General features: G+C 58.7%; 4 long non-coding RNA genes across 5 annotated transcripts in view; 2 read left to right on the top strand and 2 right to left on the bottom strand.

Annotated features, from left to right (window-relative positions):
- Positions 1–38: 38 nt before the first annotated feature.
- LOC139080904 (uncharacterized) lies at positions 39–4004 on the top strand. Its single transcript, XR_011535751.1, has 3 exons — positions 39–776; positions 2002–2129; positions 2439–4004. It is a non-coding gene; the product is annotated as an uncharacterized lncRNA (long non-coding RNA).
- LOC103544535 (uncharacterized) lies at positions 2180–10334 on the bottom strand. 2 transcript variants are annotated; one of them, XR_011535753.1, is made up of 3 exons: positions 9367–10334; positions 3001–8989; positions 2180–2499 (listed from the first exon to the last, which is right to left on the bottom strand). It is a non-coding gene; the product is annotated as an uncharacterized lncRNA (long non-coding RNA). The 2 variants fall into 2 exon arrangements; XR_011535752.1 differs by lacking the exon at positions 2180–2499 and having other exon boundaries at positions 6660–8404; positions 8930–8989.
- A 1762-nt stretch (positions 10335–12096) lies between these two features.
- Positions 12097–13390, bottom strand: LOC139080938 (uncharacterized). Its single transcript, XR_011535826.1, has 2 exons — positions 13318–13390; positions 12097–12977 (listed from the first exon to the last, which is right to left on the bottom strand). It is a non-coding gene; the product is annotated as an uncharacterized lncRNA (long non-coding RNA).
- An 11165-nt stretch (positions 13391–24555) lies between these two features.
- LOC139080968 (uncharacterized) overlaps positions 24556–26860 on the top strand; it is a 4484-nt gene continuing 2179 nt past the window's right edge. The window contains exons 1-2 of the long non-coding RNA XR_011535859.1: positions 24556–24666; positions 25838–26080. This is a non-coding gene — a long non-coding RNA (uncharacterized lncRNA). The remainder of the gene's footprint in view (positions 24667–25837; positions 26081–26860) is intronic.

The following is a 26860-nucleotide window of genomic DNA, read 5'->3' as shown; positions in this document are numbered from 1 at the left end:
GCCCGAGTGGGACACGGGGTCAGAGGTCAGAGGACGGGGACCTCAGCACGGCCCGAGTGGGACACGGGGTCAGAGGTCAGAGGACGGGACGTCAGGACGGCCTGAGTGTGACCAGCGAGTCGGTGGTCAGCGAACGGGGATGTGACAGTGACCTGACTGTCTGGCGGCGCTCTGGCCGCAGTCCACCCTTGCGGTCACTCCGGACCTGGGTCCGCAGCAAACCAAACCGTCCTCGAGCTCCGGCTGCGTCACCTCCAGGCGCCCGCGCGTGACCTCTGAGCGCTCGGCCAGCGGGCTGCCCTGCGGGCTCTCCTGCAGCGTCCGGCCCTCCCAGCCCCGAGCGGCGCTCGGCCTGGCCCTGACCTGGGTGTGTCGGCCCCCCCCCCCCACCGAGGGTGGAAGGGCGTGTCCAGGGCACGTGCACACCTGCGGACACGCCCACCCCGGCCCTGACGCCCGGGTGACCACGAGCCCGGGAGGGTCAGGCCCGCGCCCCCTCCCCCATCTGCTCCGTCCTCTCACAAGGAGCCCGTGCGCCGCCTCTCCCGCGCTGGCTGCAGACCGGTCGGGACCCGAGTGGACAGGCGGCTCAGAGGGCTGCCTGGGGCCAGCACGTGGGCCGGATGCTCCATGGCGGCCTCTCTGCTCTGTTCCGGCAGCTCCCTGCCTCCCTCGGTCACTGGCCACAGGTGGCCTCGGGGCCAGCGGTTGTCTACGCGGACGTCCACTCAGTGCCACCGCGACCCATGGCTTCGCTTTCCCTCCTCCCGACTCAGGTCCCTCGGCTCCCTCCCTCCTCCTCCCTCCCACCTTCCTCAGTTTCCCTCCCTCCTTCCTCCATCAAGACCCAGCTCCCCCCGCAGCCCCTCCCTGGCCCGGTTCTCCCCCGTGTCCCTCCACAGCCCGGACCCCAGGTGAGGTCTGTAAAACGGGCCCGGAACTCCTGCGACCTTGACACCCACCCCCGCACCCCCATCCGGGGTACCGCTGCCTGCAGACTAGACCCCGCCCCTTGCCCAGGCTCTGGCTGCCGTCCACTGGCCGTCCGGCGCTCAAGCCTCCCCCAGCCCTTCTCTCCTGCCTCTGATGCGCAGGACCACGGCCCAAACTGTGCAAATGCCCCAAACCGGGGAGGACGTGGGTTGCACCACAGACGGGAATCGAGGCTGCAGAACAGCGGCACTTAAAGTCGGGGCGTCCCCTGCGTCCCCAGGGCGGGCGCGGCAGCCACAAGGGCCACGCACGGGCCCAGGGCGGAGGGGGAATCAGGGACTGTGTGATGCGGCGCCGGCGGCCACCGCGGCTTTAATTGGAGGAGGGGCTGCAGCCGGGGAATCTGGTCACGGAATGCAAGCGCCACAGGATGGAGGAGGCTGCAGAACCGGTCCCCCCGGGCCCCGGAAGGAGCAGCGCTGCCTCCGGCGGGACACAGCCCGGCCCACAGGCCCCTCCCCACCGCCTCCCTCTTCCCCGCCCACAGGCCCCTCCTCCACCGGCCCCACCGCCTCCCTCCTCCCGGCCCAGAGACCCCTCTTCCACGCGCCCCGCTACCTCCCTCCTCCCCGCCCAGAGACCCCTCCTCCACCGGCACCCCTCCTCCCTCCTCCCCGCCCACAGGCCCCTCCTCCACCGGCCCCACCGCCTCCCTCTGGGCCCTGACCCCACCGTGGGCGTCCTTCCCTCTGGCTCCCCCATCCCTCGGATTCATCCTGGGAGCCCCCAGTCCCACCACTGTCCTCTTCCATCACCGTCCATCCAATCCCGCCCCATTTCATTCCCTGAGACGTTGGTCCCAAACACTGGAACAGCTCCCCCCCCACCCCTCCCTGCCCTCTGACCTTGGTCACGGCCCTTGCCCCTTCCACTCCTTGGTTCCTGCCAGGGAGTCACCAGCGGCCTGGCCGCCCCTTGTCCGTGTTGGGCGGCTTGCAGTCCATGGGACCCCTGTGCACGTGGCGCATCCTGTGGCGCTGAGGGCCAAGGGACATCTCTCCCACACAGAGGCGACAGCAAGGCTGACACGGGATGAGGACCTGCCGTGGGGCTGTCCACTCTGCTCAGAGTCCTGTGCCCGTCAGGAGCCCCAGCGCCCGGCTGTCCACCCCTCAGCCCCTGATGTGGAACCTGAAGTGAGTTCACTCATCCGTTTTTGTAGCAAGCCAATCTCTGACACCGGGGGTGGTGGAAGAAAGGAGGAATTTTATTATTGCACAGCACTGAGTAAGGAGAGAGGGCAGCTAACGCTGAAATCCCAAACTCCCCCAAAAGCTAAAAGGAAGAGTTTTTATTTGGGGTTTTAGGTAGGGGAAGGGAAGCATATAGCCTGCTGCTTGGAGCTTTCCCACCAGCCTGCCTTTGGCCTTGAGACACTGGCAGAGAGGAGGGAGCCCGTGGCCTGGCTGGTCAGCAGCTCTCCCAGCAGCTTGTATCTCTTTCAGGGAGGAGATGGTCCAGGTGCTTGTCCTTGGTGGTGTCTGTCTCCATGGAGGATAGCGGATTCTGGAGCCAGGAAGCCAGGGAGTAAGCAGGGAATTAGTGTTTTGGTTTTAACCCCATATATTCTGGGTTTAATGGAGAGAAACTGATATCAGGGTCGGTATCACCCCAACGTGGGCCTGGAGTGCATGTGGATATTCCACCCTAGAGGGCAGGTGCAGGGGCAGGGGGCCTGTGAGCATCTACATGGGCCAACAGTCACGTCAGGGCACTGTGTGAGCGTCTACACGGGCAAACAGCCACCACATCAGGGCACTGTGTGAGCGTCTACACGGGCAAACAGCCACCACATCAGGGCACTGTGTGAGCGTCTACACGGGCAGTAGTCACACATATCAGGTGTCAGCCCGTGTCTGCTATGAAAGTTCCTGAGGCTGTAGCTCCACATTTTTGGACACCATCCAAATGCTCTCGAGTGGCGAGGAGGGCAGCCACCACCGCGGCTCACCAGCCCCCTGTCCACCCTGTGACGATGCCTGTGGGGGCTGAGGGGGCCCGGCTGACCCTGAGCCCAGGGCCGCTCCTAAGGGTGCCGTGGTCTGAGCTGCCTCCTCTTGGTAAAGATGCTCCATTCCCTCTTTCCTCGGCTTCGAGAACCAGGTGGAGCCTGCGGGAGTCATTTAGTCAGAGCCGTGCCTTGTCTGCCCCTTACCCGAGAACGGAGTCGGGACTCTCTTCCTTTCTCCCTTGGGGTCCGCCCGGCACCCCCACCCCCGTCCCACCACGCTAGGCAGCCCCGCAGCAGCCCCGCTCCTGGTGGGCTCGGAGCCCAGGCAGAGACGTGCCCTCCCCAGCCGATGTCCAACTCCTCCTGGGGGTTTATGCCTCCAGGGACGGAGAGACCGTTCCACGAGCGACAGGCCCGTGCTCACTCCAAGCCCACCGCGGGGTCAAGCGTCCCGTGTCTCTGGTGGTCTCTTCAGGTTGGGGGTGGGGAGCGACTCTGCAGGTAGACGAGGCCTCTGTGACGGACGAGGCAGAAGGTTGGAAAGGGGACGACGGTGAGAGCTCCGGGCCGGGCTGGACGGCTTTCAAGTTCCCGCTGACGGGACGTGTGGGGCGGGAGCACAGAACAGAACGGTCGTCTGAGAGCCCACCAGCTTTCACAGCCCCTGAGCGCTGGGTCCGTCGTCATTGTGCCGGTTTATTCTGGATCTTTAGCTTCTCCTCCAGGTTGGGTGCCCGGGTTCACCCCACACCATCCCTCTCTCCTGCCTCGTCCTTGATTTCTGCGGTCGGCTCCTCGACATTCCAGTCGAAGCCCTGTTAGTACAGCGAATGTTTCTAACTGTATCCTGTGATAAGCAGAACAGACTCTTACTAAACTCATGCAAACACTTAGTGTTGTGGAAAGAATTCTTAAGAGTTTCCAAACTCTGCAGGGATCAAGTCGGGAGGAAAACGTAAATGTTTAACCCTGTGGTAAAGACACATTTTCCCAAAGAAGAGAGGAAAACGGTCCCCTTAAATTCCGCCCAGTGTGACGACCTTAAAGTTGCCAAAAGCTTGCCTTCCATAGTTTTTATCAGCATCTTTTCCGTGCATTTCTCTGAAGATAAAAGATACCTGCAAAAGCACTAGAGCAAAACAATAACTGTTATAAGTGACAAAAGACTTAACAACAGTTAAAAATCTGATGAAGGTTTGTTAGAATGTGATTGACAAGTAAATTTAATCCTTTTTGTGACATATTTTAGAATTATGGCTGATAACATTATAGCAGGACACACCAGAACTTCAGGAATTCTCATACAATCTCTAGAATATTTGTTTTAAGGATGTTCACCTATACAATATAAGCTAACAAGGTTTATCATTTATTGGACAGTACTTTCCATGTGGTTTGACATATCAAATAAGGCCAATTCTCCCTTTTTCTTAGAAGGGAGAACAAAGCCTTTGAGAAGGTCCAGGGGCCTCTGGAAACTCCCAAAGTTACTTCCAGGTCAAAAACACCTTATTTAGAACGTGATTTTGGGGAACTTTGTTAAAAAATATCAAAAAGTTTTGAACTCTTGATCAGACAGGACCACAGAACATTTTGAAACAACTATTAATTATCCTGTTAACCGAAGTGGGAAAGAGATTTCAAAGACAAATACAGACGGTTACACAGCTGCAGAAACCTTAGCTCTTTCAGTAGAAAAGATTCCGCTTTTAACATAAAGCACAGGAAATTATTTCCACAATCTCTCAGCAGGAGCAGATCAACAGCCCAAGCAAACTTTGTCATTTTAACAGACGAAAGAAAATTAAAGGTACAGTTTTACGTAAGTACACTGTTAAAGCTTAATTTAAAACACGTATAGCAATTCTGTTTAATCTCCAGCTTGATCACATGTAAAATTTCTTTCCGGAGATTCCTGTTTCAGGAGCCTGCTCAGCTTTCTCTCCACGTTCAGAGTCCGTCCTGCCCTTTCCTTTCTTCTTCTGGCAACAATTTCACTTCACGACAAACTTACTTTCCTTTTCTTCAACAGAAATCCATCTCCATACGTCATATCTTATTTTTCTAACCAAAAATACACGTCCACTTTCCTTGCATCTCGTAGCTTTAATCTCACGTGTTAATTAGGATTCTTACCCCTTGGAATCCTTGATTCCTAGTGAAAACTAAGAAGTCGGCGATGGTGAACAGGCCAGTTTCTACGTCCGTTTCCTACTTTCTAGAACAAGCGTGTGCTCTGTTACGTAGTTCAGTCTGTCAGCGTGGCACAAGGTCTGGTCACGAACAGACTCAAGTTTCTCTTTGAACGGCCGATGTCATTGCAGTCTGTCTCCGTCAGTTTGCCACTTAGTCACAGACGTGCGTGTCGGGCCACAGCTCTCAACGTGGACCCGGCCGGGGTCCCTGAGGAGGGTTTCCTCAGAGCATTTAGGTGCCTGGGACCCCTTTTCCAATCTCCTGAAAACTCCAGTTGGTTCTGGGAAGAATCCACAACCAAAAGGAAATCCCCACTAGCTTGATCCCCAAAGGCAGCCTTGCCACCCAGGCCTCAGGAGACAGCGAGCGCTCGCGGGAGGGGCCCCAGCCCGCCCTGAGAGGACCAAGGCCTCCTCTGTGGGGTTGGCGCCCAGGACGACCTCCTCCTGAGGGGCTCTAAGCCCTTGCTGACAGGAAACCCGCCCTCCTTCCTGAATAAAGCGGAGAGCTCAGAGCACAGGGGTGAGGGCTCAGCACGGAGAGAAGAGCCTCCCCGAAAGCTGGCGGCGACTCAGGGAGGCCACGAGCGCCAGGGGCTCATGCTGGGGCCGCCACCACTCGGGCTCGCCTCCTTCAGATCCCACTCTGGACACCACGTGTGTCAACCTTCAAAATATAACAGCCAGTGATTTTACCAGCAAAATGAGTTCTCTCAGGAATAGGCAGAGAACCGCCCTAGGGGCCTGCGCGGCACGGCGGGCTGTGGACAAACCAGCAGCCGGGAGGGCAGGCTGCTGCACCGGGAGGAAGAGGGGGCGCGAGGGGCGGTTCCAACGACCGTCACTGGGACGAGCTGACTGCAGGGTGGCAGGTCCTCCCTGGCTGGGTGGCTGGGGCCGTCGGCTCTGTTTGGGGTGCAGGCACACTTCCCCTGTGGGCTCTGTAACTGATGATTCTCCCCACTGACAACGGCTTTCTGTCGGGGTCGGTCACTCACCATCTCGCCCGTAACTGACCTGGACAGTACCGCACGCGACCTCCCCCTTCTGGCCTCGTGACTTCATTTTAAACGAGGTTTCCCTGTGTTCACTTTCACCGTAAGCAGAGTTCCCTTCACTCTCTAGCCACCCCCGCGCCCAATTTCCCCCAGGATGAGCATCTTGCACCACGTGGTCCACTGATAACAACCAACCAGCCAACATGCACACAACGTTACTAACTGAGCCCACGGCTTCCGTGAGGGTTCACGTTGGTGCCGGCCGGTGTGTGGGTTTGGGCAGACTCGTAATGACGTGTGTCCCCCGCTGCGGGTCGTGCAGAGGATTTTCACTGCCCTGAAGCCCCCGTGCTGTGTCTGTCCACCCTCCCCCCGACACTGGTCCTGTCACTGTCCCCTAGCTCGTCCCTTCCAGCACGTCCCCTGTGGGGTCACACGGGACAGAGCCTTTCAAACGGGCTTCCTGCTCTTCTTTTCCTATTTGAAATGCTATTTTCATTCCACATCACCCAGAGAATGCTGTTTCAATGCAACAGACTTTTACGCCTGTCTTTTATTGATCATTCTACCACATCCATACTTACAATTAAAAATTTGTTTTACTTACTATGATCATACAGCTCTAAGGGTTACATCTTTTTCTACATTATGAGTGTTACAACTCATTAAGACAGAATATATATTTGATTACACATTTTTATAATGATTACACAAAAATAAAAATTTATTAGAACTGCATCTTTTAATAGAATGAATGCAACTTTTCCTTTTTTCCCACGTGTATTCAAGGACAAGCACGACTTATTGCTGGGAAGAGAAAAGGGGCAACAGCTGCTTCTCTCCCCAGTGTCTGCCTTTAGATGTCAGCACAGAGACACCTTGTTTAGATGGGTGGAAGTTTTGTCATGAAAGTGTCACTCATTCTGTCAATTCCTTCCCAATTACATGCCCAAATATTGCACAAAAGGTTGGTCGTCTGTCAGCTGACAATTGGATATGCTTGTCTTTCAGTGTTGTTGAAACAAATAACGGGAAGCTTTCACAGGGATTTGTGACTCACTGGCTGGAACCCTTCCTTTCTTAGGGCTTTGCCAGCGCCTGGCAGCTCGGCAGCCGTTACTGTCCCCAGCTGCTCTCACAAATTCTCCTTTAACCGACGTGCTCCGAAGGCGGGGACCGTGGGAGATGGTCCGTCTTGTCCCGCCTTTGCCCACACGGTGTCTCGTGTCAGTGAGGGGCTCCCACCCCTGGGATGTGCTCTGAGCGCGTCCTCTCCAAATCCGCGTATTTAGCCGATTCCCCTTGTGGAACGTGATTGGCGTGTCCTTCCCTCCCTGCCAACCAGCCAGCCTGCTCTGATCCTCAGACGGCCCGGTTCAGCTTCACTGCAAGGACAGTGGGTTTGTGCTGACAGCAAGCTCACAACACCCAGAGCCAACTGACAGGTTGCAGCTAAAAGCAACCCCAGCGACATCAAATGGTACAGAACTGGGACCAATGCTGTGCTTGCTCTAAGTTACGAAGACAGGAGCGATCAAAAGCCTGCTTCTCATTGGGCCGCGGAGGCCGTGATGCATCATTAGCCAAAACTCTGGGTTATTTTAACAGCTTCATTGAGGGATAATTCACACAATACAACGCACATGTTTATAGAGTTCAATTTGATACGTTTTCAAATACGTGCTCATTGTGACACGGTTCCCACCGTCAAGATAAGGAATCATCCTTGTGCCCAGAGCTCTCGCCCGCCCTCCCCGTCGCCAGGAAAACACAGATGTGCTGTCACTATAGCTGCTCTGCATTTGTACAGTAATGTACACGTCACCTGGAAATGTATGTGAAGTGCATGCGTGTGTGTGTGTCTAACTTTGGTTTTCAGCTTTACGAATAAGTCATAAAAATTAAAAATGCCTCTGATGATTTTATCACGGTCAAACTTTAGTGCAACAGAAAGGCATTTACTGCGGGAGGAGAGGGGAGATCAGACCAGCAGGTACAAGACGTGGTATTAATGGAAAAACACACAAGCAGATAGTCTATTAGCAGAAAAACAGAAACATTTTATAAAAGTGGATGACGACCAGTTGCAACTGGAGCGGGCATTTCATGGCAGGAGAAAGAAGTGAGGCGTAGCTCCTCCAATAAAGCGCGGCGATCAGAGAGAAGTCATGACGTTCGCTGTGGCTCTCACCCAGGGTGTCCCGGCCCAGACAGTGACCCACGACAACCACGCGCTGCCGGCTTTCCCCAGGCTCTTTCCTTCCCAGCTGAGAAAGGACCAAGAAGAGTGCTGAGGAAGCTGAAAGAGCTGCTCGTGTTTGAAGACGTGAGACTCTTTCAGGCTCGCACTTCTCATCAGCGCTGCCATGCGAGCCCGGGGGCTCCCGCTCGGCGCACTGGGTCTTGGTGTCGGAGGACGGAGGGGGCACTGTCGGGGGACAGCGGTCCTGCCTACCACACGTGGCTGATTTCACGACCGTGAAGCCCGCCTACCCCACTCTGTGCCCTCGCCCGTAACAGAAACGTCTCTAGGCCGGGAAAGGCTGCGAGCCTGTTCTGGGTTGAGCCGTGTCACCCCCCAAATTCACATATTGGAGTCCTGACCCCAGGACCTCAGGATGGGGCTGTGTTTGGAGACGGGTCTTTAAGGAGGGGATGGAGGTAAAATGAGGTCATGAGGGTGGATCCTGATGCAACAGGACTGGGGTCCTTATGAGAAGAGGAGATGAGGACGCAGACACGCACAGAGGGACGACCACGTGAGGACACGGGGAGGAGACACGTCTACACACCAAGGAGGGAGGCCTCAGGAGGATCCAGCCCTGCCTGCACCTGGCTCTTGGATGTCCAACCTGCGGGAGGGAGAGCTGCTCGTGTCCGCTCACCTTTTCCGAGGAAGGACCTGCCTTGATGTCTGAGTAGAGACTCCCAGTCTGTCCTGCTTATAAGCAAGTTATTTTTGCTTGGCTTTAAGATACACTAAAATTTGCAGGAATTAACTACGAGGTGATTCTAGGAGACGTTGTTGCCATTCTTATTCAGAACTTTACAGAGAACTTTTCCCAACACTTTGGACTTCAGAGCTGCCTCCCAGCGTGGAGGGGAGCGGGCGGCAGGGCCCCTCCTCGGTGGCACCTGCTCTCATGGAACCACGGAGGTGACACCCTCTGCGTGCCCCCGCTGACCCCAGCCTCGGGGGTGAGGCCACCCTGCCCCTTCAGAAGCCCACCTGCCACGAACCTCCCGGGGGTCCACCTGCCGTCACTGGTCCTGTCACGGGCTTGTCCTGGTCGCGCCGGGCCGCCCACTGCTCCTGCTGCGTCTCTGGTCCAGGAAGCCGGTGCAGCGCCGGCGGCCACCTCGCAGGTCCCGTCTGGTGCAGAGCCCGAGCCGACGCGGGGTCCCCGGGGGATCCGAGGAACACGAAGGGTGACGTGCTGCCGCAGCCCCACGAGGAGTCCTCCCCACAGCGAAGGGCCCCTCCAGACCCCCAGAACGTCCCTGAACCCCAGCCTGCTGGCCGCCACGAATGCGGGCTCAGGGGGTGTCGGTCCGCCCTGACCTCGTCCTCCAGCCTGGTCCCGGGACCAGCGCAAACGGTTACACCGTGGGCAGTGCCGTGGCCGTGGAGATGCGGCTCCTGGTATGAGGCGCCGGTCGGTGCAGACCCACCTCGGCCTCCTCGTCTGTAAGGGGCGCGGCCTCGGCCCAGGGGCGCCAGCGAGGGGCGCAGTCCCGGGACGGCTGCTGGAGGGCGCGGACCCGCACGGGCGGCCCCGGATTCCACCCCGCCGCGCGGAGCGCAGTCACGACACGGGCGCTGCAGTCAGGACAGGGGCCCACGGCGGCGCCGGCCTCAGGGCCAGACGCGCCCTTCGGGGGCAGCGACCCGTCGGAGTGGGAACTCGCGTTCGCTTTCTGTCTGGACAACGAATCGAGTCGGCCGGGGTCGACGGGGGCGCGCAGACTCCGACTCCGCGGCGCGGCCCACGTGCAGGCTGCGCTCCGGGAGCTTCCGGCACAGGCGCCGGCCCCACCGGGCTTCCCGCCGTCTCTCCAGCCCCCTCCCCGGCGGGCAGCGCCGGGCGCGCGTCCCCGGAGCCTCACGGCCACGCCCGCCGGGGACGCGAGCGGTCACTCACCTGGGGCCCACGACGGGGAGGGGAGGGTCCGCGGCCGGAAGAGGGAGAGGCGGCCCCTCCCCCGCACAGCGCCCCAGGCCCCTCCCACTCCGCCCCGCCCCTCCCACTCAGGCTCCTCCCCCCACAGCGCCCCAGGCCCCTCCCACTCCGGCCCCGCCCCTCCCACTCAGGCTCCTCCCCCCACAACACCCCAGGCCCCTCCCACTCCGGCCCCGCCCCTCCCACTCAGGCTCCTCCCCCCACAGCGCCCCAGGCCCCTCCCACTCCGGCCCCGCCCCTCCCACTCAGGCTCCTCCCCCCACAGCACCGCAGGCCCCTCCCACTCCGGCCCCAGGCCCCTCCCACTCAGGCCCCGCCTCCTCCCACTCATGCCCCGCCCCCTCCCACTCAGGCCCCCCAGGCCCCTCCCACTCCGGCCCCGCCCCTCCCACTCAGACTCCTCCCCCCACAGCACCCCAGGCCCCTCCCACTCTGGCCCCAGGCCCCCTCCCACTCAGGCCCCGCCTCCTCCCACTCATGCCCACGCCCCCTCCCACTCAGGCCCCCCCGAGGCCCCTCCCACTCAGGCTCCTCCCCTGCAGCGCCCCAGGTCCCTCCCACTCAGGCCCCCAGGCCCCTGCCACTCAGGCTCCAGGCCCCTCCCACTCATGCCCCGCCCCCTGCCCCGTGCGCGCGTCCCCGCGCGTGTTCCCCGCGTGGATGCCACGTGCACAAGCCGCCGCTGCCTCCTCCCACGCGGACGGGGCCCAGCCTGCGCTGCCCCCACCGCGGGCTGAGAGACGGGGCAGCCTGGGAGGGACAGGGACGGGGACGGGGCCGAGGCCGGGGTCAGCGTGCTCCCTCCGCCTTCCGGGGGCCCAGACACGGCCCTGAGGGCTCCTGCGCACTGGGCCTGAGGTTTCCAGTGTGGGCATGCGTCCACGCTCCGGCAGCTCCCAGGACACGGGGTCTACCCCCGCTGACGCCCCGTGGACACAGGGCTCACCCGGGCAGGGCTCCGCAGACAGGAAACGAGCGCACAGCCCTCGTTGCTGAAACCCCCAGTCCCACCTCTTGGCCAGAGCAGGACCCACACTAACAAACTGCTGCTCTGGATGGGTCTGTCCCCCCCACTGTGCGGAGGGCCCTGGCTTGAACTCTGTGCTGGGCTCCCTCCTCCCGCACTTCCAGAAGCTTCCGCTGCGCAGAGGAAGGGCCGCACATAGCTGGGCCGGCTGCATCTGGGCGCCCTGGGGTCGGTGTCACTCTCCACCCCTGCTCCCCGACTCCTCGAGGCTCTTGAGAGGAGGGTCTTCCTGAGGTTGCCTCACTCGCGGGCCGGTTAAGACGACATAGAAAACAAACCGGAGCCGCGTCCCCACGTCCACCTGACCCCCCGTGATCCCCACCTGCTCCTGGCGGCTGCAGCAAGGCCGGTTTCTGCAACTCCAGCTCCTGATGCGAGGAGCAGCCGGCCTGGCAGCCTGACCCAGGCCTGGCCCAGCAGCCTGGAGGTCACAGATGCCCCTCCGGGAAGCAGGAGCCTGAGGCCGTACTTCCTGCCCCATCAGTGCGGAGGGAGTGAGGGGCCACGCTAACCTTGGCTGGAACCGTCCACAGGAAGCGCTGGGCCCCCACCTGCTGAGAAGAGAATGCATCACCCACACCTGCTATTGCAGGTTCTCCCATGCGGAGGTGGGGAGCAAGAAGAAGGCCCTAGGGGCGGGGCTCAGGAAAGGGGGGTGACAGGCGAACCTGCAGCTCCCACAAGAGCACGGATGAAACCACCCCGTGTGGTCCCAAGGCGCTGGTGTTGGCCGTCGTGTGTCATTACTGGCTTGGCGCCAGGCCGTCTCCCCCAGCATTGAGGTCCTTGCACGTGTTCTGTGTGGTGTCACCCACGAGGGGTGGATAAACCACAGCAGGAGCGGCTGGCACAGGGTCAGCTCAGTCAGTCAGTCAGAGACACTCCTGAGTCCACCAGCTTCCCAGCGAGGACACTCGGCAGACATCACAGGAGAGCGTCCCTCACTCCCTGGCTCCCCCCACCTCCGCTCCATTCCAGACTTTGCTTGCCAGCCTTGCAAACGTCTCCAGCGGGTTCTCCCCCTGTAGCCAATGGGCTCTCATCGCTGTAAGGAGCAGATTCTTATCTAGCGACCTGAATGCTGACAGTGAAGGTCCTTGATGAAAGACTGAAATGCTTCAGACGCCTCCACACGTACAAGGTGTATGAACCCGGGAGGCCCACGTGCAGCCTGCACCCTTGGGGCTGGGCTCCAGACTGCTGCAGGACTTCCGTTGGCCCAGCGCTGACTCTAAGGGTTCTGTGACCTGGCCACTACCTACCTTTAACGAGCCTACAGAACAGGGTCTGTGTGAGTGTCCTGGGGCGGCCGTAACAAGTGACCACAAGCTGGGGGCTTAAACCCCAGGGACCCATCCTCCCCCAACCTGGAGCCTAGAGTCTGAGGTCAAGGGTCGCAGGGCCGCGCTCCCTCTGGAGGCTCCCGGGGAGGGACCCTCCTGCCTCTTCCAGCGTCCGGGGCTCCAGGGTCCCTGGGCTGGTGGCCGCCTCCCTCCCGTCTCTGCCTCCGTCCTCACGGGGCTGCTCCTCTGCGTCTGCGTCTCCTCTTCTGTCTGTGATGAGGACGCTGTCCCTGGATTCAGGGCCGCCTATTCCAGGAAGCCCTCCTCTCCATCCTTCCCTTCATCACACCTGCAAAGACCCTTTTTCTAAATAACAACACTTTCACACATTCTAGGGGACACATCTTTTGGGGGCCACCATTCGCCTCACTATCTGTGTATAAAACGACCCTTCCATCTTAGGAGATGACTAAGGTCCTACACAGACTGGTACTGACAGCAATTACATTGCAAAGGCTCTGAGGTCGGGCTCCGTCAGAACGTGAGCTCTTCTACCACGAGGCCATGGGGACAGTTCCACCACCCTCTCTGTGGGAAAGGGACCCAGGGCTGAGTCCAGAACTAGTTAGCCTGGAAAGCTGGTTCTCGTGGAATTTTGTCATTAATAACGTCATGTAAGCAATACCTACAGGTTCAGAGGAATCGGTTGCTGGCGCCTCAGGACAGCACTGTCACTTTAGGTCTGCAAGACTGAAATAGGAATGTTTGAAGGAGGGCAACTTGGGCAGTTGCGAAACTTGGTTGTTAAGGAAATGAGCAGGTTTGTCAAGGAATCTCCTGGAAGCAGAAGGCAGAGCTGGCAAGGAGCCGAGCTCAGCTGATCTTTTAAAGGGACCCTGACTTCTCAGCACCGTGGCCTGAGTGATGGTCTGGGTCGTCCCTTCACTGTGGGCTGCGGTTGGAGAAAAGTGTCAGTTAAATTAAGCCTCAGTTTCTGTTAGAACCGGAGGGGTTTGCAGAGCACTTACGTTTTGTTTTGTTTTGTTTTTTGAGGAAGATTAGCCCTGAGCTAACTGCTGCCAATCCTCCTCTTTTTGCTGAGGAAGACTGGCCTTGGGCTAACATCCGTGCCCATCTTCCTCTACTTTATGTGTGAGACGTCTACCACAGCATGGCGTGCCAAGCAGTGCCATGTCTGGACCCAGGGTCCGAACGGGCAAAGCCCAGGCTGCTGAAGCAGAACGTGTGAACTTAACCGCTGCACCACCGGGCCGGCCCCTGCACTTCTGTTTTTAAGGTGAAAGTCTGTTACTGGAACAGAGCGTCCCAGCAATCCAGGGCTGAGAGCTCCAGGCCATCTCTCTCGTCCTGGGAGACTCCAGGACCGTGGGCCAGGGGCCCAGGCTCGGTCCCTCTGGTTTCCCCTCCCTCCTCCCGAACGGAGGGTTCCAATCAGCAGGGGGTGGGCTGTTGGGCTGACCCTGGGGGAGCCATGCCCTTCATCCTAAGATCCATCCTGGCCGAGGCCCTCATCACTCCACCCACTTCCCCTTGGTGACACCCAGAGACGTGGTACCCACGCTACAAGGAGGGGGTAGGCTAGGGATGCAGAGTACACACGAGCAGGAGGAAGGAAAACGGGTTCTGGCCGGCAGCTGGGCGCTTCCACCACAGTGGTCACTTAGATGCCACAGTGGGGTCACCTGGGTGCCACGGTGGGGTCGCCTGGAGGCTCAGGCACGGTCTCTGGGTCCGTGTGATATGTGAATTACACACTAGCTGACTCTCTGATGCTTCATGGTTCCAGAAACCCTACAAAAGCTAAGTCACAGTAGGTTGTCAAGCTAACGCCAGCAGTGCAGGTGTTCACACTTCAACTGCAGGCGTTGTGGGGTGTACGTACGGAGTCGGCAGGAACACAGCCTGACTGGCGGTTGCCAGAGGCGAAGGGCGTGGGGCCAAAGGGGCACGTGTGCGCGGTCGTGGAGGGAAACTAGACTTTTGGTGGTGAACACGACGCAGTCTACACAGAATCCGAAATGTAATGACGTATACATGAAGTTACACGATGTTATAAACCAAGGTGACTGAGGAGTCCTGCTCCAGCTGAGTCCAGGCTCCCGAAGGGAGAGACAGAGTCGGCGAAGTGAAAGCAAGAGACGTGAGACTTGATGTCGGCGCAAGCAAGCCTAGCTTTACTTGGTTTTCACAGCGTTTTTATATCTTTTTTAGCAGGGGATAAATATAGCAGTACAGGTGTTCTTGCAGAGTAAACCAAAAGGCAATCATTGATAAGTATAATCTTACAGGGAACAGAGTTAACTTTTAGGGGGGCAGAGGTTAACTATCTTTTCCTGCACAAAAGCGACTTCAGTAATGTCTGTTATCAGCAGTTTCTAAGAAAAAGACCTCTATAGTGTCTTGCCAAACACATTACAAGAAACAATGTGTTTTCAATAACTAACATATGGAGGAATTTTCTAATTAACTACAGAGGAAGAGGTATATCTATTCTTACCAGGGAAACTGGGGGAAGAGCAAAACATCATCCAGAAGGAGGCAGCTGCTTTGATCCAAACGCTCTCTTCAGTACGAACCCCTCATGAGGGAGGAATGTTCTCCCACTATCTGTGTGCGTCAGGGGAACTTGCCCCTTGCGACATCCTGAAGGCTACGTGCAGGTGCTCACTTATTTTTCTCAGCACCAACCCCGCGGGGGGAGCATGCCCTTTTCTCTGAAGCGGCCATCTGGAAAATTACAGCATGAGCAGGAAAAGGGGGTATGAGACAAAGAGAAGAAAAACAAGTTTTCAAAGTCCAGCATAGCTTGGGGGAAGGCTGGCTTTTCATTTTCTTGCGGAGGGGCGCCCTGCAGCCCTCGGCTCTTCTCGATCGGCTGGACCCTGTCAAACAGCCGATCAAATGTTGCTTCTGACCCCGGCAGGTGACCTCAATAAAACAATTAAAAAAATACTCGTGTGAAGGTAGGTAGGGTACGTTTATCAAGCATGTGGTCACGCTGTGCCTGACACCTCATCTTGCCTTTTTCACTTACCTGCATATTACAAACTTTTGTGTATGTCGTTAAACAACTAAGTTAATGCAGTTACTACGAGACCGTCTGAGCGGGGCTCTGCAGACGGAGGAGCAGCGGGTCCCGAGGCCCATGCTCGTTAGCGTCTGTGCCCTGATGAGTGCTGTCACCCTGTCACTGCGTGCCTAGGGGCCTCTAACATTTTGCTCTTATGAAAAGAGCGCTCAGGTGAATGCATTTGTGATGACCGCTTGTTCAGAGGCTGCCAGTGAGGGTGGCGGAGCATTTGCCACCCCGCTGCCTCCCGCCTGTGCCTCCCCAGGAGGCCGTGAGTGGGGCAGCCATGCTCACATCAAGCCGGTCTCATTTAAAATACAAACGAGCAAATCCGCTGCAATCGCAGACACTTGGTAGAGAATGTGCACGTTGCGTCTGACAGGAACCTGCGAAACGCAGCTTGTCACAGGGCCCCCAGTCCTGCTGGATCAGGACCCCCCTTAATGACCTCATTTCACCTCCCTAACCCTTGAAGAGCTGTCTCCAAACACAGCCCCATCCCGAGGTCCTGGGGGTCAGGACCCAATCTGTGAATTTGGGGAGACCGTTCAGCCCAGGACTTCCTGCTCAGGCACTAACACGTGCCTGGCTCCCTGCCTCCCTCAGTCCCTCGGGGGTGACAGGGGAGACGCAGGCGCCTGGGAGATGGCCCGCCTGCAGCGTCTGAGCCCCGGCCGGGGGACCAGCCTGCTCTGTTTGTTCCGCGGCGAGGGAGCCGGCCCCCTGGGGAGTGGTCCTGGGGTGTCCAGAGGCGTCCCTGACCCGCTGCAGCGCCCAGGGAGCAGCCACAGGACCCGCCCGGTGCTTTGGTGTCGTCTGGGGCAAGAGACAGGCTTGAAACCAGGTGTTCAAATGGCGTCTTAGTTGTTGCTAAATGTCCGTTTGTTAAAGTTGAGCAGAAGGACACGTAAAACCAAAGGCGAGTGTGAAACTGCTCCTGCTGGTGCGGGGCCCCCGTGCAGCCTGCCCTCTCCGTCTCCCTGTGGCCCCGCCTGTGCTGGGAAGGCAGCGTCCCTGTCCCCGCCGCTGCCCCCGCCCTGCAGGCCGGCCTCTCCCTGCCCTGCGCTGCCTGAGCTCCCAGCGGGGAGGAAGGTCGGGTAGAGCCACGGTTACCCTTGCAGTGCGTGCGGTGAACTCCTTTGTGTTTTTGTAGAAAGCATCTGAATCCAGCTGCTAAGAACTTGTATAAAACTTGCAGTAAAGAGGGGCCGGCCTCGTGGCCGAGCAGTTAAGTTCACTCGCTCTGCTTCAGTGGCCTGGGGTTTCTCTGGTTTGGATCCTGGGCGCGGACATGGCACCGCTCATCAGGCCACGTTGAGGCGGTGTCCCACGTGCCACAACTAGAGGGACCCACAGCTAAAATATACAATTATGTACTGGGGGGATTTGGGGAGAAAAGGCGGAAAAAAAAAACCCTTGCAGTAAAGAGAAGGAAGCGCTAACGTGAGCTCGGAGGCCTTGGAGCCTGTTCAGCTGTTGTGAAGACGCAGGACTGAGACGACGTGGTCCCTGCTTTGCTCTGAGTGCTCGTGTCGTCACAGCAGAGTCTCCCGTCAGGGTCTGCACGGTCTCCCCTGCCGTTGGCCTCCAGTGGGGGGTGCTCTCCTATCTGACACCCCGAGTCTTCACCTGGGGCACAGCCTGGCCCTCAGCCTGGGCAACACTCCGTGGGCCGCTGAGTCCTGCTGCTCCCTGAAGCCTCCCCTCTTCCAGATTCAGCCCAGCCACGCCCCTGTGAGGCACTGTGACCACCTACTCAAGACTCGGGAAGGGAATCTTGCGGGAGAATCAGGAGAGATAAGCAGACGCCCAGCTCGGCTCCCACAGGGACACACGCAGGACAGACGCGTTGGTCTCTTGTTGAGACTCCACAGAAGGCAGCTCCCTTCTGACTGGATGGTTAACTGTGAGGCTGGGCAGAGGAGAAGGGCCCTGGATTGGCTGTAAAAACCCAAACCCTGCAAGGAACCCTTCTCTTGCTCACTCCCTCCACAGCATCCCCTGGGAAACTGGGTGTCAGGAACCTACAGGTGACAAAGACCATCCAGGGGGTGGGAGCCTCACCGTGTGCTTCCCTCACCACCTGGCTATCCTTCCCACATCTGGGCAGTTGTAGATATTGATGATAAAGGTCATGGAAATGAGGTGACAACTCCTAAGGTGGTCCTGGGGTGACCCACAGGGTGGATGGGAGATGTTCTGGGATGGAACAAGGTGAACCAGAAAATAGGTCTGCTGAGTCACGCAGGGGTGAGGCTGCACGGATGGCGTTGGTTAGATGGTGGTGGGGGGGGGATTTGAAAAAGGGTGCAGTGGTTGGGAGAGGGCCTGGTCTGCACCATCACGTGGCTGATGGACAAGGAAGACCTTAGACCTGGGAGGCAAGAGGTGGGGAAGGGGACCGAGACGCCCTGCAGGACACCTGGGCCAGCCTGTCTCAGAATGCTCTGGCATCCTTGTCAGCTCCCCGCTTCCCTTGTCCTGCAGACACTAAGACAAAGGGGCCCGACGTGAGGCAGGACGCGTGGTGGGCACCCTGTGGCTAAAGCCAAAGCCAGGACAGTGTCTAGCCTGTAGCTGAGAAGGGCAGAGAAAGGGGCAGGGGTCAGAGGTCAGAGAGCTGGGCAAGGCCGTGAGCTCAGCAGAGTCAACGCGGGGTGCCTTCGGGAAAGAAAACTTGGGGAGACAGAGCCGCCCCTTGTGTCCAGACTCGTTTGGTCTCATGACCAGGTAAGAGGCCTTTCCTCCCCTCGCCTGACCCCTCCCCCTGCAGGTGGGTCACGTGGACCTTGCTCCCTTGGCTCCTCGTGTGACTCCGTCTGTCGCCCGTTCCTGCCAGTGCGTCCTGAGAAAATCCTTCCCCTTCGTCTGTCTCTTGTCTCCCTGCCACCCCAGGTCTCCCGGTGGAGTCATGAGTGGTCCTCATTTTACAGTTGGAGGAAATGAGCGACCAGCTCCAGACACACCGGCCGCTGGAAGCCGCTGCCCAGGGTCCCCTCAACTTCCCCCTGGTGACACCTTTCTTCCAGCCTGGCTTTCTTTGCGCCTCCTCGGTGGACACACTGTCCCGATGCCCCCTTCTCTCTTACAGCCTCAAGCACCATCTCCGTGCTGGACCCCCTCTCCACCCCCGGTCTGCTCTGAGCCGAGGGCCTGTGCTCCCGGGGAACCTCCACCCGGGTGGAGTGGGCTCCACGCTGTCCAGTTCCTCAGGTTCTCCAGGCCAAACCCTGCTCCCTGGAGCTGATGAGGGACCATCCCCCAGGAGTGGTGTGTGAGTTTCCTGAGGCGGCTGCAACAAGTTACCACAAACTGGGCGCCTCAAAATCCACCCTCCCCCGTCCTGGAGCCCAGAGTCTGAGGTCAAGGGTCGCAGGGCCGCGCTCCCTCCGGAGGCTCCAGGGGAGGGTCCCTCCTGCCTCTTCCAGCGTCCGGGGCTCCAGGGTCCCTGGGCTGGTGGCCGCCTCCCTCCTGTCTCTGCCTCCGTCCTCACGGGGCTCCTCTGTGTCTCTCAGTGTCTCTGTTCTCCCTCTGTCTCTCTCTTATAAGGATCCCTGTGATGGCGTTTAGGACCCACCTAGGTTACTCAGGATAAACGCCTCAAGATCCCTAACTTAGGCACATCTTTTATCACCATATCCCATAATATTCACAAGTTCTGAGGATGAGGACATGGACATATGTTTTTGGGGGGCCACCATTCAACGCACTGCAGAGTGCAAGCCTGAGGCCTGGGAGTCCTCGACTCCTCCATCTCCCGGGCCCCAGCATCCCACTTGTCACCAGTTCCCTGACCGCACCACTGACAGCAGCTGTTTCCCTCCCAGTCCCCAGCACTCTCCTAGGCCGGGCTGCCATCATCTCCAGGACAACTGCACTAGGTTCCTACGGTCTCCCTGCCTCCCGCCTCGCGCCCTGCCATCCTTCACGGATCAGCCAGAGTGACCCTTGTAGGAGACAGCTCCTCATGGCCATTCCCCACTCCATGACCTTCGGTACCTCTGTGGCCCTGAGTACACAGCCCACCCTGGCTGCCCCTCAGCTTCTCTGCCTACACCCTCCCCACACCCCTCTCCCAACAGCAGTGACTGTCTGGTCACTTGCCATCCGTGCTCTCACTCACCTCCAACCTTTGTGTGTCCAGTTCTGTCTTTCCAGAATATTTTTTGACCCTCCCACTTCCCCTGAATTCTGAGTGAGAGACCTCAGTTTCCGCAGGGGACTGCCCATGTCCTTGCTGGGTTGGTCTTGTCATCCTTACCCAACACACCTGATGCCTCCGTGGTCATTCCCTCCCAGAGTTCCCGGGCATCTCGTCCTTCCAAGTAGATGTGGCTGCTCTTCCCGAGTCGTGTCCCAGAGGGACCTGGTCTCCTCTCCCACCCGTGGGACTGTCAGGGGACAGACAGGCTGTGGCTGCAGGTGCGTCTCTTCAGTGAGCGGGGCGGCAGGGCCCGGGCCCAGAATATGCCCTCAGGGGACAGGAATTGTCAGAACCATGTGCTCCTCGTTGGCTGCTCGGGCAGAGGTGACTCTTTGCCTCACACGGGCCCCGTGTGCCAGAGAGAAGGCGGACGAGCAGCCCCTGCAAAGTGCCCGAGTCAGCTTCACGAGGGGCTGGGGGAGACACACGGCCAGAGGAGGAATGCCAACTAACACCGACACTGCAAGAAGGGGCAGCAGGCCTGAGGGTACTCCTTGCCCACCCTTCCGCCCCATAAAAGGAACCCTGAGAGCCCCACCCTGTCCTTCCACTCCCAGCCACCTGCAGCGGAGCCAGCAGTCCAGGTGGAATCCCTGACCCACCTTTGCTGATCTGACCGCATCTGGATACTTAGCAGATTCTGCTCAGCATGGGCTCAGCCTGACGTGCCTCACACGGTGGCCGAGGGGAGTAAGGGCCTGTGGGCCAGGGTGGGGTCAGAGGGCAGGGGGAGTGTGTGCACCTCAGAGTCACCCCCGAGGACTCCGGAATACGGCTGCTGGAATAGGGGAGTCTGAGTCCTCAAGGCAGGGGCTGAAGGCCAGCGTGAGACCCCAGAGCCCTGCCTGATCTCCTCTGGGGAGCCGGCTGCCTCAGAGCCCTCTGGAGCCTGTGCCAGAACGGGCCATGGGCTCCCACTGCCCCAGGGAACATGCTGGCTCCTGGTGGCCAGGGCTCCGATCCCCCTCTGAACCCTGGGACCTCCTCTCTGCCCCTCATCCTCTACCCCAGGCTCATCGTTCCTCCTGCTCAGGCTGTGTCCTAGGTCCCATCTCCTCGGGTGGGTCCCCTACTCTTGTCACACATCCTGGCCGCCCCTCCACTTCCACTCCAGCCGCCCTGGTGGAGCCACTCTTCCTCCTCCACTCCCAACTCCTCTCTCTCCGCATTTCAATCCTTCCCGTTCTCTCTGCTCCCGGGTCTTGCAGTTCTCTTTTCAGTGATTTCTAGCAGAAATCAGTGAAGCGTGGTGGCTAGCGGGCTTCTGGAGTCAGACTGCCTCTTTTGTTCAAATCTTGCCTCCGCCAATTATCTGTGAGTCCTTGGACAAGTTGTCAAAGGTCTCTAAGCCTCCTTTGTCTGTCTCAGAATGGGATCACAACACGGTCTACACCACAGGGCTCTTGTGGGCGTGAAGGTGCTTAGGGTGGGCCCAGCACACCAGGGTGCGGGCCCGTTTGCTGTCATCACGAGGACGATCTGAGGCAGCAGCAGCTCTGGCTGTGAATGCCGACCCCCTTCCACTGGGTGGTCTCCCCGGGCATGTGCCCCCGACCCGGGTTCCCAGGCCCCTGGAGCAGGGGACCCTGGGACTAGCACGCCTGCACTGGCAGGGCCACTCCAAGAAGGATGGAGCCCCTATTCCATCACCCCAGGAAGGATGGAGCCCCTGCCATGTCACTGATGACAACACCAGGGACGCAGAAGGGCCACCAACGCCCTCCAGTGGCAGCTTAGACCCATGGAGACAGAAGGCGAGGTCACCGTGGGGCCTCAGGGTCAGAGGTCAGCAGAGCCTCCACAAACCTGAGGCCCCATGTGCTCCTAGGGCGCCGCCCACCGGGCTTCTCTTCCCCTTGGCCTCGGGGAACTGGCAGCCCGAGCCTCCCCATGGGCTCCACAGAGCAAATCGGGATGAGGCTGAGGGAGTGTGTCGGCTGGATGGGAAGCTGAGCTGGTGCAGGAGTCCAGAGCCCCAGGGGCAGCCTGGGGTCAAAAGGACAGGGGCTCAGTGGGTGCAGGTTTGAGCCATGATGCCCAGGTCTACATCTAAATTTTGCCACAGACTGGCCGTGAGTTCTTGGGCAAGTTATCAAGAAATGGAGACTTTATATACGTTTGTGTGTATGTACATAAATCTACCTGTTGTCCAGTGTGACCCTCAGAGCAGTGCTGTGCGGTGGGCAGAAGTCACCCCCTCGTATACACACGCTCATACGTATATGTCACACACATCTATTTTCTAACCCTGAACCCTCTGTACTCACTTCCTACGTCCCACAATATTGCCTTCCTCACTGGTTTGCTCTGCATCCTAAACGAGTTGACACATGAACCGTTCAGGATGGGGATGGGCCGCGAGTGCTGTGTGAGCTCTCTGGAGGCGACCGGCTCCTACGACATTTATTAAGATGAATTCTCAGAAGCTGGGTGGTTCCTCCCCACCTCCAGCACTGTTGAGGGTCAAATTAACAACAGGTAGACGGCGATGACCAGACCCACCCAGGAGGAGAATAACACTCAGACCCTCCGGTCCCCATCTACACAGTCTAGTGACTGTCACCATACTTCAGATGCACTGGGATACTTTTCCATTCCAGCCAAAGAATGTATTTATTCAGAATTCTTATATAGACCTCACGGAGTTCAAAGCCACCTGTGATCCAGGCAGAGACCCATCCTTCATCTAATTTCAACTCGAGTCCACTCAAAGGAAGTAGGCTACACAGATGCAAAAGCACCGTGGGGAGATCGGGGTAGGGGAGTTTACATTTTACATTGGAAAGGGAGATGTTAGCAGGGGCCCAGAACTTACAGATCCTGCTGAACCTCAGAAGTGTCTCAAACTCCAAGAGCTCCATGTGGCCTCCAGCTCCCGCCCCTGAGACCAGTGTTCCCAGGAGCCTCTGACCTCAAGGACCCGCAGGGCGTGGGCTCCATCCTCCAACGAGAGCCCGCCCCTGCCCAGACCACCCTCTCCAAGCCCCGGCCACCCGGCCCGTTTCTCATCCCTGGCCCCTGGTGTTTCCGTGGGGGCCACACACCTGCGTCACATCCCATGCGCTCCCTGCAGGGCAGCTGCTACGGGTGACGCCTGCTTCTGCGTGGGAACCGCAGTGAGAGAGAGACTGACTTGTAGGGGTTAGGGTCAGGGTTGGGGGAGCTTATGTTTGGGGTTCAGCCCTGGGCAAATCCCAGGTCGGGGTTTGTGGTTAGGGTGGGGTTTCAGGCGAGGGCTGCAGGGTTTACAGGGGTCGTGAGGTTTCTGCAATGCTGTATAGTTTACTGTTTGCAGATCTTAGCCTTAGGGAATTCCTGGTGAGGGTCACAGCTGCGAGTTAGGGGACACATGTGTCAGGGTTCTGGGTGAGCGACAGAGTCAGACCTCAGAAGAATGAGATGAGAGATGAGATGAGAGAACCCATCCACCACCTCGTGTGCCCTCAGCACCCTGAAACCTCAAACTCCCCCTTAGCTGGGAAGGGTTCAGGCAAGGGCTTCCCCCGATTCTCAGGCTCCCCAAGAGCCCGATTTGCCCCAGGACTTGGTCAAAACTCCCCCTTATTGTAACGTGCCCAGTGGAACCAGGTCGTCCAGCACGGTCTTTAAACCTGTTGCCCCAAGTCACCCAGTGGACTTTTCAGCAATGTTTGAATTTCTCCATCAGCACTCTGAGTGCAGAGAAAAGGCCAAGGCACCACGCCAGGGATGATCGATAGTTCCTTCCTAGAAGATCTGAAAGCTATTTTTGCAACACTTAAGCTTTTCATCAAATGACGAACAAGTTTTACCTATTTGTTTCCTTACTGGTGATAAATTTGCCAACTCCGGGTCCACCTGTTTTTGTGAACTCGCCCAAAGAAAACGGCCTCCGTGTCATACACCGCAGGGCAAAGCAGTCACAGGTAAAGGTCCTAGGGCCTCACACACCGAGTCATCTTGGAACTCAGCTCTGGACCCTGCTGGCAGGTGTGGCCTCCACGCTGGGTGAGAGCCCTGACACTGTGGGGCTGCCTGGCCCAGGATCCCCTGCTCCTCCTCAGCCCTGGACCCGGCCCTTCCGTTGAAGACACATCTCCACCTGTGCAGGGACCTGGCTTTCCTTCTCTGGAGGGAGGGCTGATGCCCCGAGGACAGGCCCAGGAGGTGGTAATGCGCCCCTCCTCAGGCCCTCTGTTGGCATCAGGCCCTGGGCACTGGCCATTTATACTCACCATGTGCTCCCCCGCTCCAGGCAGGTCACAAAGGGTCCCCAAAAGTTCACTCCCAGTGATCCCATCCCTGGGGGACCCCCTCAGTCTGCCCCTCCTGGGCCTCTGTGCGGGAAGACCTGTCCCATGACTCTCCTGTCCTCCAGCCCCCGCCCCCTCGCCCCATCCCAGAGCCTTGGTTCAACACACTGAATGATTGAGTCTGGGGCAGCGACCTGCCCACGAGTATGTCCACTACGTGGGAAATACGTAAGGGGCCCGCAGGCCCAGTCTCACTGCACCGCTGTCTCCAGGAGCCCAGGACGCATGAACCCACAAACCCTAGGGTGGTGGTGGGGGGAAAGGAGAGGCGCCATGGCCATGTGGTGTGGTCTGGTCACTCCCAAGGCTGCAGCTTTGTTCCCACAAAACCCTGCCCTGGGGTTTCCATGGTGACTGTAAACACACCTCAGACCCTGGAGATGCAAGCGCCCCTTTTCTCTGACAGCTTCTCCCACCGGATACCTCGTCATCCAGGACCTTACATGGAGCCGTGAGTTGTGGGGAATGAGCTGCATGCTGGATGGGGTGTGAGTGGCGAGAGTCCAAGAAAGGGAAGGGGCCATACCACGACCAGGACAATGGGTCTGGATGAACAGGGCGTGGGGCTGTCTGAGAACGACACCTCACACACGCAAATCTGCACGAGTACCAAAAACTAAAGTAAAAAACATTTAGAAAGCTACAGCCAGAATGGCTCAGGGTCCTCCTGTGGTCACTCTGTGAAAGCAGGCCAGGGGACACAGCGGGAGGCCTGGAGGAGGGCGGATCACTAAGACGAAGAGCCTGAGTCCCTAGATCCAGCAGTGGCAGGGAGGACCGGCCACAGGTCAGGTCACTGTCGGGATTCCACGTGAGTTCCAGTCGGATGACACTGTCACAGGAGCTGCCGCCATCTTAACGCATGCCCTCTCCTTCCTCTTCCGTACAGAGCAGGAGTGCACCCGCGGCAGCCCTGCACTCTGGGCTGCTCACTCGACTAAGTTTCGAGTAGAAGGGCAGCGTGCGATTTCCGGGGAGGATCTGGGAGGGAGGCAGCAGCCCCTTCACTGCCATCTCGTCTCGCTGCAGCTGTGGAGCATACATGTGATGGTCGGAGCCCTCAGCCGTGGGCTGGGAGGTGACTTGAGCATGGAAGCCGCTGGAGGGCAGCAGAGCAGAAACTCAGGGACAGGGTCCTCATGTTGGCAGGGTTCGCTTTGCCCGCACAAGGATGCCTGTCATTTATGGATACGTGGTGGCTCCTCCCTCCCACGCTGAGGTCTCCCTCCCTTTTGATCTCTCCCTGGTATGTCGCAAAGCAAACCCTACACGCTGCACTGGGGACGGGATATAATCCTCTGAACACTTAATCAGGGTATGTCATACCTGTAAAACATCTGAAAAAGAAGGTTAAGTTTATCACCTTTTTTTGTAAGAAATTCTTAAAGCCTGCTTTAGCCCATTTTTCTGGAAAATTTCTGCATCTCCTTCGTATCATCTTCAACAACACTGCTGGGAAACTAAGTAGACTCCCTATGTCTGTGAAATTGCTTTAGAGGATAAATTACACTGCTCTTAAAACAGTTTGAGAAGCAAACTGACAGGCAGTGTTTGATACCTGAGTCGTCAGGAGCCTGACCCTGACTGTGAGTATACTTACATCCTTTGCTTACGGAAAACAGGAGGAAACGGAGCGGTGCACAGAATGAGTGTGTGGCCTGTGCTGTAGTGTGGACTGCAGGAGCTTCTAGAAAGGGCAAGCTCGGCTCTGCAGGCGCTTGTGGGTGGCTGGAGCTGCCCTCCTCCATCCTGGCACATCCTCCTCCACTCCATGCACTGGCCACCCACCCAGGGCTTCTCTGCTTTCACATCCTGCTTGGCTGTTACAAAAACAGCTATGAAAAGTTTTCCAAAACAGAAACCTAGTAAGCTCAATTTCTTTCCATTTGATGCCTGCTACAATAGGCCACTTAAGACTCGAATCACAGCACAGCTGTGCTCTCCATGCCTCATAGTGCTTTACTTTTTCCCCTAGATATCTGCGTATCTAACAGGTGGGACAGTCGCCAGGGCAGGCGGCTCAGGGTCAGGGTCAGGGCTGCAGTCAGGGTCGGATCGAGTTAGGCTTAGGGTCAGGGTCAGGATCCAGTTAGGGCTGGGGTAGAGACGGTGAGGACGGCCGGGTCTAGGGCGCGGTTGGCGCTGGTGCCACCAGGGAGGAACAGGGCTGCCCCCTCTGCTTCCCGTCCGCACGGAGCTCCTGTCCTCCCAACCCCGCCCCGGGCGCCGGGCTGCCGCCTGCGGTGTAGACGCGGGGAGGGGACCCCGGTCTGACTGAGCCGGCGCGCAGGGCCCCCTCCCAGCGAGACCCTGGGAGACAGAGACCGCGCCGGGAAGAGCGGCCCCGGCAGGACGAGCGGCCGCGCGTGTGCAGGGCTGGCCGAGGGCGGGAGGTCGCAGCGCGGACAGCCGGGCGGGGCCCCAGGGACGCGGCGAGGGGACGGCGCCGCTGCGCTCACGCCCGTCTCACGGCGCACCCGCTCCCGCCGTCCGCGCGGGCCTCCGCCTCCCCGGCCACGGGCGCTGGGGACCCGCGCGGCGGCCGGGGCTCCTGACGGAAGCCGGGGGCGCCCCGGGGACGACCCGCGCCCGCCAGCCCCCACCCCGTGACAGCAGCGCCCCCTCGGGGCCCGCGACGCGCAGGA

Source organism: Equus przewalskii, chromosome X, assembly GCF_037783145.1.
Source record: "Equus przewalskii isolate Varuska chromosome X, EquPr2, whole genome shotgun sequence".
NCBI lineage: Eukaryota > Metazoa > Chordata > Mammalia > Perissodactyla > Equidae > Equus > Equus przewalskii.
This window is presented reverse-complemented; position numbering and strand designations above follow the sequence as displayed.